Source organism: Crocodylus siamensis, chromosome 7 (genome assembly GCF_052110815.1).
Source record: "Crocodylus siamensis isolate JL-2025a chromosome 7, ASM5211081v1, whole genome shotgun sequence".
Taxonomy (NCBI): Eukaryota; Metazoa; Chordata; order Crocodylia; family Crocodylidae; genus Crocodylus; species Crocodylus siamensis.
The window spans coordinates 89,796,475-89,803,612 of NC_143401.1; the positions used below are offsets into that span (position 1 = coordinate 89,796,475).

Sequence of the window (7,138 nt, forward strand, 5' to 3'; positions counted from 1 at the left end):
CAGGACTGATGTTAAATAGCCGGTCCTATAGTATTTCCTGAGGAAAATTCCCATTAAGCTCAATTCTTTACCGACTTGCATCACTAGGCCTTAATCCTGCTAAGAGTTATGCATGTGACTAACTTTACGGGCTAAGAATACGTCACTGGAGACTGCCACTAGCGGATAAAAATGAACACGTGAGTCTTTATAGGGACTGGGCCGTTAGGGACTCGTATTTTTGCAAGACTACTCATAAGGATGGAAAGGAATAAGATTCAAGGCATCTTGGAGAATCATTTCTTTTGGGAGTAAGAAGTGATGCCTTGGAGTAAGAAGTTTTAACCCAAGACTTCACATTCAGTCAACAGATCATTACAAACCAACGTAGATTTTTATATAGAGTTACACCGTAGAGTTACACCAGGGTCAAACTGGAATGGAGCAACCCATTCCCATCAGCAACTTCACGTTAAACCAGCAGGAATGTAGAGGCTGAAAATAAATGAAAAATGCAAACAAGCCCTTCCTCACTATTGCCCATGCCTTCCATGAAGGGAAACACAACGGCAGCCCAAGGAGCTTAGCAGATGAGTTGGCTAAAACAGAAAGACTTTCTAAGGCAGGTTTGTGGGACTGGTTATTTATCTCCTTACTATGACTAACCCGAGTATCCTCATTAGAGTGCCATTCAAACAACCGAGAATGAAAAAAAAAAAAGGAAAGGAAAGAAAATGGGGAATGGGGTTCTTATACCCTCAGCATAGGGCTGTGACAAGGAGTATGGATGCCCCCTCCGCTCCTCCCCCGCAAAAAATTGAAGTTTTAATCTTAGCTGCTCCATGAATATTGAAAGGCCGTGTATTGACATGCCACCTGCTGAGGCTGCTTTAGCTATTGATAACCAATGCCATCACGTCTAAAGTTCAAAAACCGACAGGCGGCTTTCATGTTTGTAAACAGTATTGATCTGCATAAATAACCTCGCCATTAGAATGCTGGATTAAACAAGGACGAAGATAGAACATTTGTGAGATTAAATCCGGAAACAGTTAATTAAAAGCTGAGCGATAAACTCAGGCTGTAAACAGCAGCCAATTAATGCAAGCGTCTATAGATCTAGGAACAGCTCCCCTCCCCGCAACCCTGTCCAAGCCCCACACCGCACACCTACCTTTCTTGTTCCCTACTACACCCCTGAAATACAACTAGGCATTGTATCTAGCACGGTGCCTTTACCCCCTTGTGCAATGACATCGGTCAAAATGACCCCGTTTTTCCCTACTGCCTCACCAAAAGATGGCCACGCTCTTCAAATGTGTAGGAAGTCATCCCTAGGAACACTTAACCCTTGTAGGGCTCTATAGGTTTGGGAGGAGGAAGGGCTGCTTTGCTGAGAACTCATCAGATGTTGCTGGAGAAACTCACCCAGAAAATAATGCTGGTTGGCCCAGTGATGGTTTTGTTTTCAGCATCATGAGAAAGAGGAAGGCAATGGCAAGTAGAGGCCAATGCTCTGCATAAATGTATGGCACGTGGTTGCCAGACACCCTGTAACTGGATCCACATTGCCCCACTGATGGCGAATCTCTGTCGTTTTTCTGACCCTCCCCAATTTGCAGGCCTGACAACTGCTGACCTAGTGGTTTTGGGAGCAGAAAGCCTTGAGTTCACCAAATGAGATGCAAGGCAACACCAGGCACCAGGGAGATTTTTTAATAGCTGTGGTCTAAGCACATCCTAGGGATCCAAGGACTCCTAAAGTCGGCCACTTGCTCTGTTCCTGACACACACTTTGTGGCCTCGAGTATGTCATCCTGCCCCTGCCCCTTCTCAGTTTACCTACCCATACAACTAAGATCATACCTAGGGTAAAATTTACCCCTTCCCCCCAAGATTTTAGGGTTTTCTATTGTTATGTTTCCCCCCTTCCAATATCAAAATGAAAATAAGGAAACAAGGGACAGAAAGAAAAGGCAGAAAGTAAAACATCAAAAAATTCTGTTTTTGCAAATGAAAGAGAAATGACAGTCTTGTTCTTCTCTCCACCCCCTCTCTTTAAAAAAAAACCAAACTCACAACAAAACTGAAGAAAATTTCAAACCAAATGACTACGTTTGGAAGTTTCCTCTAGCAAAATAATTTGCATTTTTTTACTTGCTCTGTTAGCTATGGACCTTACGGACACGTGGGAAGGATGGGTAAAACATATTGAAGGTAAGAAGCATTGTGCTAAAACCCTATGTGCTTAGTGTTACTGGAAAATGTTGGTGGCTATGGCATGTTCCAGGAGCTTAACCTATCTATGTAGAATAATGGCTGAATGGAGTGCATAGTGGGAAATTTGGGGTTATTTCACAGTTGGCATGGGGAACAAAGCATTCCTGTAGCCTCTGGAAGATAGTATTTGTAGTACGTACAAGGCCCCCATCATTGTAGTATCCGAACACTCGCTGGTTTTCATAGATTTCATAGACATCAGGGCTGGAAGGGACCTTGGGAGATCATCGAGTCTAGCCCCCTACCCAAAGGGCTCTCCTCTGGACTCTCTCAAGCTTCCCCACATCCTTTTTGAATTGTGGAGCCCAAAACTGGACGCAGTACTCCAGCTGCGGCCTCACCAAGGCTGAGTACAAGGGGAGAATGACGTCCCGGGATTTGCTCGAGAAGCATCTATGGATGCACGCCAGCATTTTGGTCGCTTTACTAGCCGCAGCATCGCATTGCAGGCTCATGTTCATCTTGTGGTCAATGATGACCCCCAAGTCTCTTTCTTCTGTAGTGCTATCCAGCGTAGCACTGCCGAGCCTATAAGGGTGCTGCAGGTTTTTCCTCCCAAGGTGGAGAACCTTGCATTTTTCAGTGTTAAACACCATCAGGTTCTCGTCTGCCCATTTGCTGAGCTTGTCCAGGTCAGCCTGGATCACCCGCCTATCTTCTGGCGTGGCTGCTTTGCCCCAAAGTTTGGTGTCATCGGCGAACTTGGCCAGTCCACTCCTGACTCCAATGTCCACATCATTAATGAAGATGTTGAACAGTATGGGTCCCAGGACAGAGCCTTGAGGGACCCCACTGGTCACAGGGCACCACGATGAGTGACTGTCATCAATTACAATAAATATATTGACTCTCATAACACCATTTTAAAACTGAGGCATAGATACTGTGATGCAGTCTGGGATTGAGACAAGGTCACCTGACTCCTAGGAGGTTAACCACTGAGCTGTTATTCCTCCTGCATGGGTTGCTCTAATTGCTAACAGACCCATTTTATCCATTACCAATCTCCATAATTAGTATAGTTATAACTCATATATTTGGCCTTTTGGATCTATAGGCCCACTTCCACTCTGTCTCCCTCTGTCATTACCAGCAAAGCCCATATTTGTAAAGAGATGGGCTCAACGAACTTACAGTTATTTTCCTACATCTGACTTCTATGTGCCTATGACTAGTCCAAATAGATTATGCCTGACAACAGAAAATGACAGAAACAACTTGACTTTCTGAAATGTCGCACAATGATGGATTCATCAATCCATCCAAAAGCCAAGACTGTGGTTACAGCCCACGAGGCAAGTATCACTCCAGGAAAAAAAAAAAGAAAGAAAGTGAAGAATATTATGTTCCCAGTATTAGGTAAAAAGCCAGGGCTGGAACATTTAACTCGGGTACTTCATCTGGTTTTCAGGCTTAATCATAAGTTACAACAAGCTACTCCCCTTGGGGTATTCCATTTACATCATCATCTCTCCCACGGGAAGAGTGCAAGAAAAAATATCCGTTGAACAGCACTGGAAATTAAATGCTTGTCACTCATATTCTTGCAATAGCATTCTGATACCAGGTCCCTCGCTCCTTCATTCTGGACATGATCTGCCAATGGCAAGAAAATAATAGGTGAAATATTTTAAAGTGCCGGCACTTTTAAAGATGAAAGTAGCACATATGTCATATAAGCAAATAACATGCAATGAGAAAGGCAATTGGAGAGGGAGAGGGAGGAGAGTCTTTTGGTTAAAGTACAGCACAAGGAACCAGACTATCTGAATTCTGTTCCCAGCTCTGCTCCATTTGTGTAACCTGAAGCAAGTCGCATACAGGATTGGTACCACTCTCTGCTCATCTACAAGTTGAAATGAATCATGCAAAGGCTGCAAAGGTTTTAATAAAGGTGTTATATTCATTCACACCTATGAAGTCATTTAAGATGCTGAGAAGGGGCTACTATGTAGATGAAATAATGAATACCATGGGGTATGAATGTCTACCATGCTTTGGGTGCATTACATGGAAAGATGTACAAAGCTAAAGTGAGCAATTCTCACAAGTTACAATACCAAAAGATGACGCTGCTGCCCAGTCAAGTTTGCTGGGGGGGAAAAACAGTGTAAAAAAGCCTTGTAATGCATTTTTTCTTAAACATTTTTCTTCAGAAATTGTTGAAACTCTATAGTTTCTATAGTTCTTTTATTGTAGAGAAAACTCAATAGCTTGTCAAAACTACAGTTGAGAATTGCAAAATATTTGTTGATTATATTTAATCCAAAACACCCAAGTGCAATGAAAACTGTAGAAAAATTGAAATTCAGAAAATGATGATTAGCTCTAGCAATTAGCCAGCCTGAGGGCCACACCTCATCTGCATATCCATGGCCATTATGTACTTAATGAACATAAACGCACCCAATTGGGTTATTAGCTTTTACAAGCATCTTCCTTGACTAATCAAATACAAATTGCTATTGTCAGCAATACAATAGGCCATCTGATCAGCTCTGCCCTGCAGTCGTCAGGAGAGGGGAGGTCAAGGCTGTGCTTCAAGACCATGTGCCACATTTGGTCCTCCAGCAGCACTATGGACACTTCATATCTACAAACACCTGGAAAATGCAGGTGCATGGTAACAGGCCAAGTCAAAATACAGTTTTAACGTCATCTTTGTACCCAGTGCCTAATGATAAGCACTGGCATGTCTTTGCCCTGGGTACCTGTACAGGTAGGTACCCTCACAAGTATTTCTGCACACCTCATCTGTGAAATGCCTTCTCCTTTGTTAGGTTGCCACATCACTTCTTCACGAAGCTGAACTCTCTCCTATGGTCACCCTTCTTCAGTCTCTACGGTAAGTCTGATATGTATGGAGAAGTTACACATGCAGGTGCAAAGTCTGCACAAGCATGCACAGGCATTCCTGCTTCCAAGCATTGCTTCAGTTGTCTGCTCCTTGTGCAGGGAAGAACCCCTCTGGGACTCAGCATGAAAATCAAAGAGACAGTCTTGGTAATTGCTTTTAAAGCTGGATATCCCAAAGCTACAAGTGTGGTATCAACTGTACTGCACTAGCACCTAGAAGTGCTGATCCTGGACTAGGACCTCATCATGCACAAAACTGAGGACAATCTCTGTCCCAAGGAGGTTACAGCCTTCATTGTCTCCTTTCCCCATCTTGCACCCAAACTGCAATTGTGTCGTGTTGAACGTAGCTTACAAATTCTGGGCTAGAACCGAGTCTTTTATTGAGCACGAACTTGTAAGAAACAGTTCCTCATAGTACTTGCTGATCCGCTTGCTGTTTATAAAACACTCATTATCTAATAATGGGCAGTACCTACGTTTATGTAGAGCCTGTAGAGTCTTGGTCCAAAGCCCACTGAAGTCTACGAGAGTCTTTCCACCAACTTCAGCAAGACTTAGGTCAGGCCCTCAAAAAATAAAACAGTTCAGGGTAAATAGTTCACATGCCCAACCCAGGGAAAAAAACGAATCCTGAATGTAAAGGATAGTTCAAGATATTCGTGATCCTTAAAAGCTGCTCAGTAAACCAACTCCTCTCCAGCTGTTGACTCTCAAAACTGGCCGTGAATCCGAAGAACCAAAGATGTTAAAATTATAACTGGCTTGTCACACTGTACATCAGCCTGTCCATATCATATGGAAACAACTATCTCTGGGCCACTAGGTACTCCTGACATCACTTCCTTTAAAACAACATCCAATTATCACCAAAAAGTACAGTCAGTGGAAGGTCAGAGAAGTTTGCAGGTGGGGATTTTTATTTTTTTTCTCTAAACAGAGCTGTAAAATGATTTCAATTCTTCAGCCTACAGGAAGGAAGGACAGTCTGGTGGATAAAGGTACAGGTGGTGTTGACAGGCACGAGGGGCGAGTTCTATTCCCAGCTCTGCAACAAACTTCCTGTGTGACCCTAAGCAAGTCATAACCTTTCTGGGCCCTGGTTTCCTGCTCTGTAAAATGGGGACAATAATATTTACTTACCCTGGTAAGTGGGATGTGCTGTTGTGGCTTCGTTCATGACTGCTTGAGAAGAGGGTGTAATCCTCTGCAGGGTGCTACAAGAGGGTGAAAAATGACAGGATCCCGATTGCCAGCTGGGGTTGCTACACTCACTTCCCTGGGAGCTAGGCCAATTGGGATTAAGTGATCAAGTCCAGCATTGCCATGAGGACGCGCAAGCATGCACACACCAATGCCCGCAAAAGGCAACACAATAAGAGAACCTGTTTCTCGGTAGCCGCGCTAAGCAGATAAAAGATGGATTACCACAAATGTGCGCAGCAAAAATACATGCCCGAGCAACACCACGGCACCGTGTGGAACAAGACATGAATTGGCACACCTCTGTGTACAGTAAATACTACCACATGTATGTAAAAAAAGAAAAATTAAAAAAACTCCTATTTACTGAGTGCTGACATGAAACCCCCTGAAAGAGTTAGTATTTTGTTAGGTAAACGTTTTTCCCTCTGAGCGTTTTCCTCTCCTCCTCTCCTCCCCCCACCCAATAACTTACAGATGTTAGAATAATAAATTGAATGAATACTTTCCCACACTGGAATGCCTGCGTGCTGAAGAATGCAGAAATGATTTCTAGCCAGTTTCTGACACTGATCTACAACTGCACTGCATATATTCTGTTGCTCTTGTATCAAGTCTTGAGCTGCTCCCTGCCAAGAATTAAGTGCTTGTTCCATAAACCTGGTGTAGATTATCACTTAGCTGTATAGATGTATCTAATAGAATTAAATAGTTTGGCTCCTGACCAGTAACAGATGTGCTACATATAATGCAATAATAATGAGACTGAAAGCACCGTGTTATGCCAAGGGAACATTGTGAGATAGCTCACATTTCTTCC

The 7,138-nt window shown here is 43.3% G+C and overlaps 1 long non-coding RNA gene across 1 annotated transcript; it reads right to left on the minus strand.

Moving 5' to 3' along the window:
- Window positions 1-3,653: 3,653 nt before the first annotated feature.
- LOC149860113 (uncharacterized) lies at window positions 3,654-6,665 on the minus strand. Its single transcript, XR_016443605.1, has 3 exons — window positions 6,259-6,665; window positions 5,595-5,684; window positions 3,654-3,855 (listed from the first exon to the last, which is right to left on the minus strand). It is a non-coding gene; the product is annotated as an uncharacterized LOC149860113 (long non-coding RNA).
- Between the last annotated feature and the right edge of the window lie 473 nt (window positions 6,666-7,138).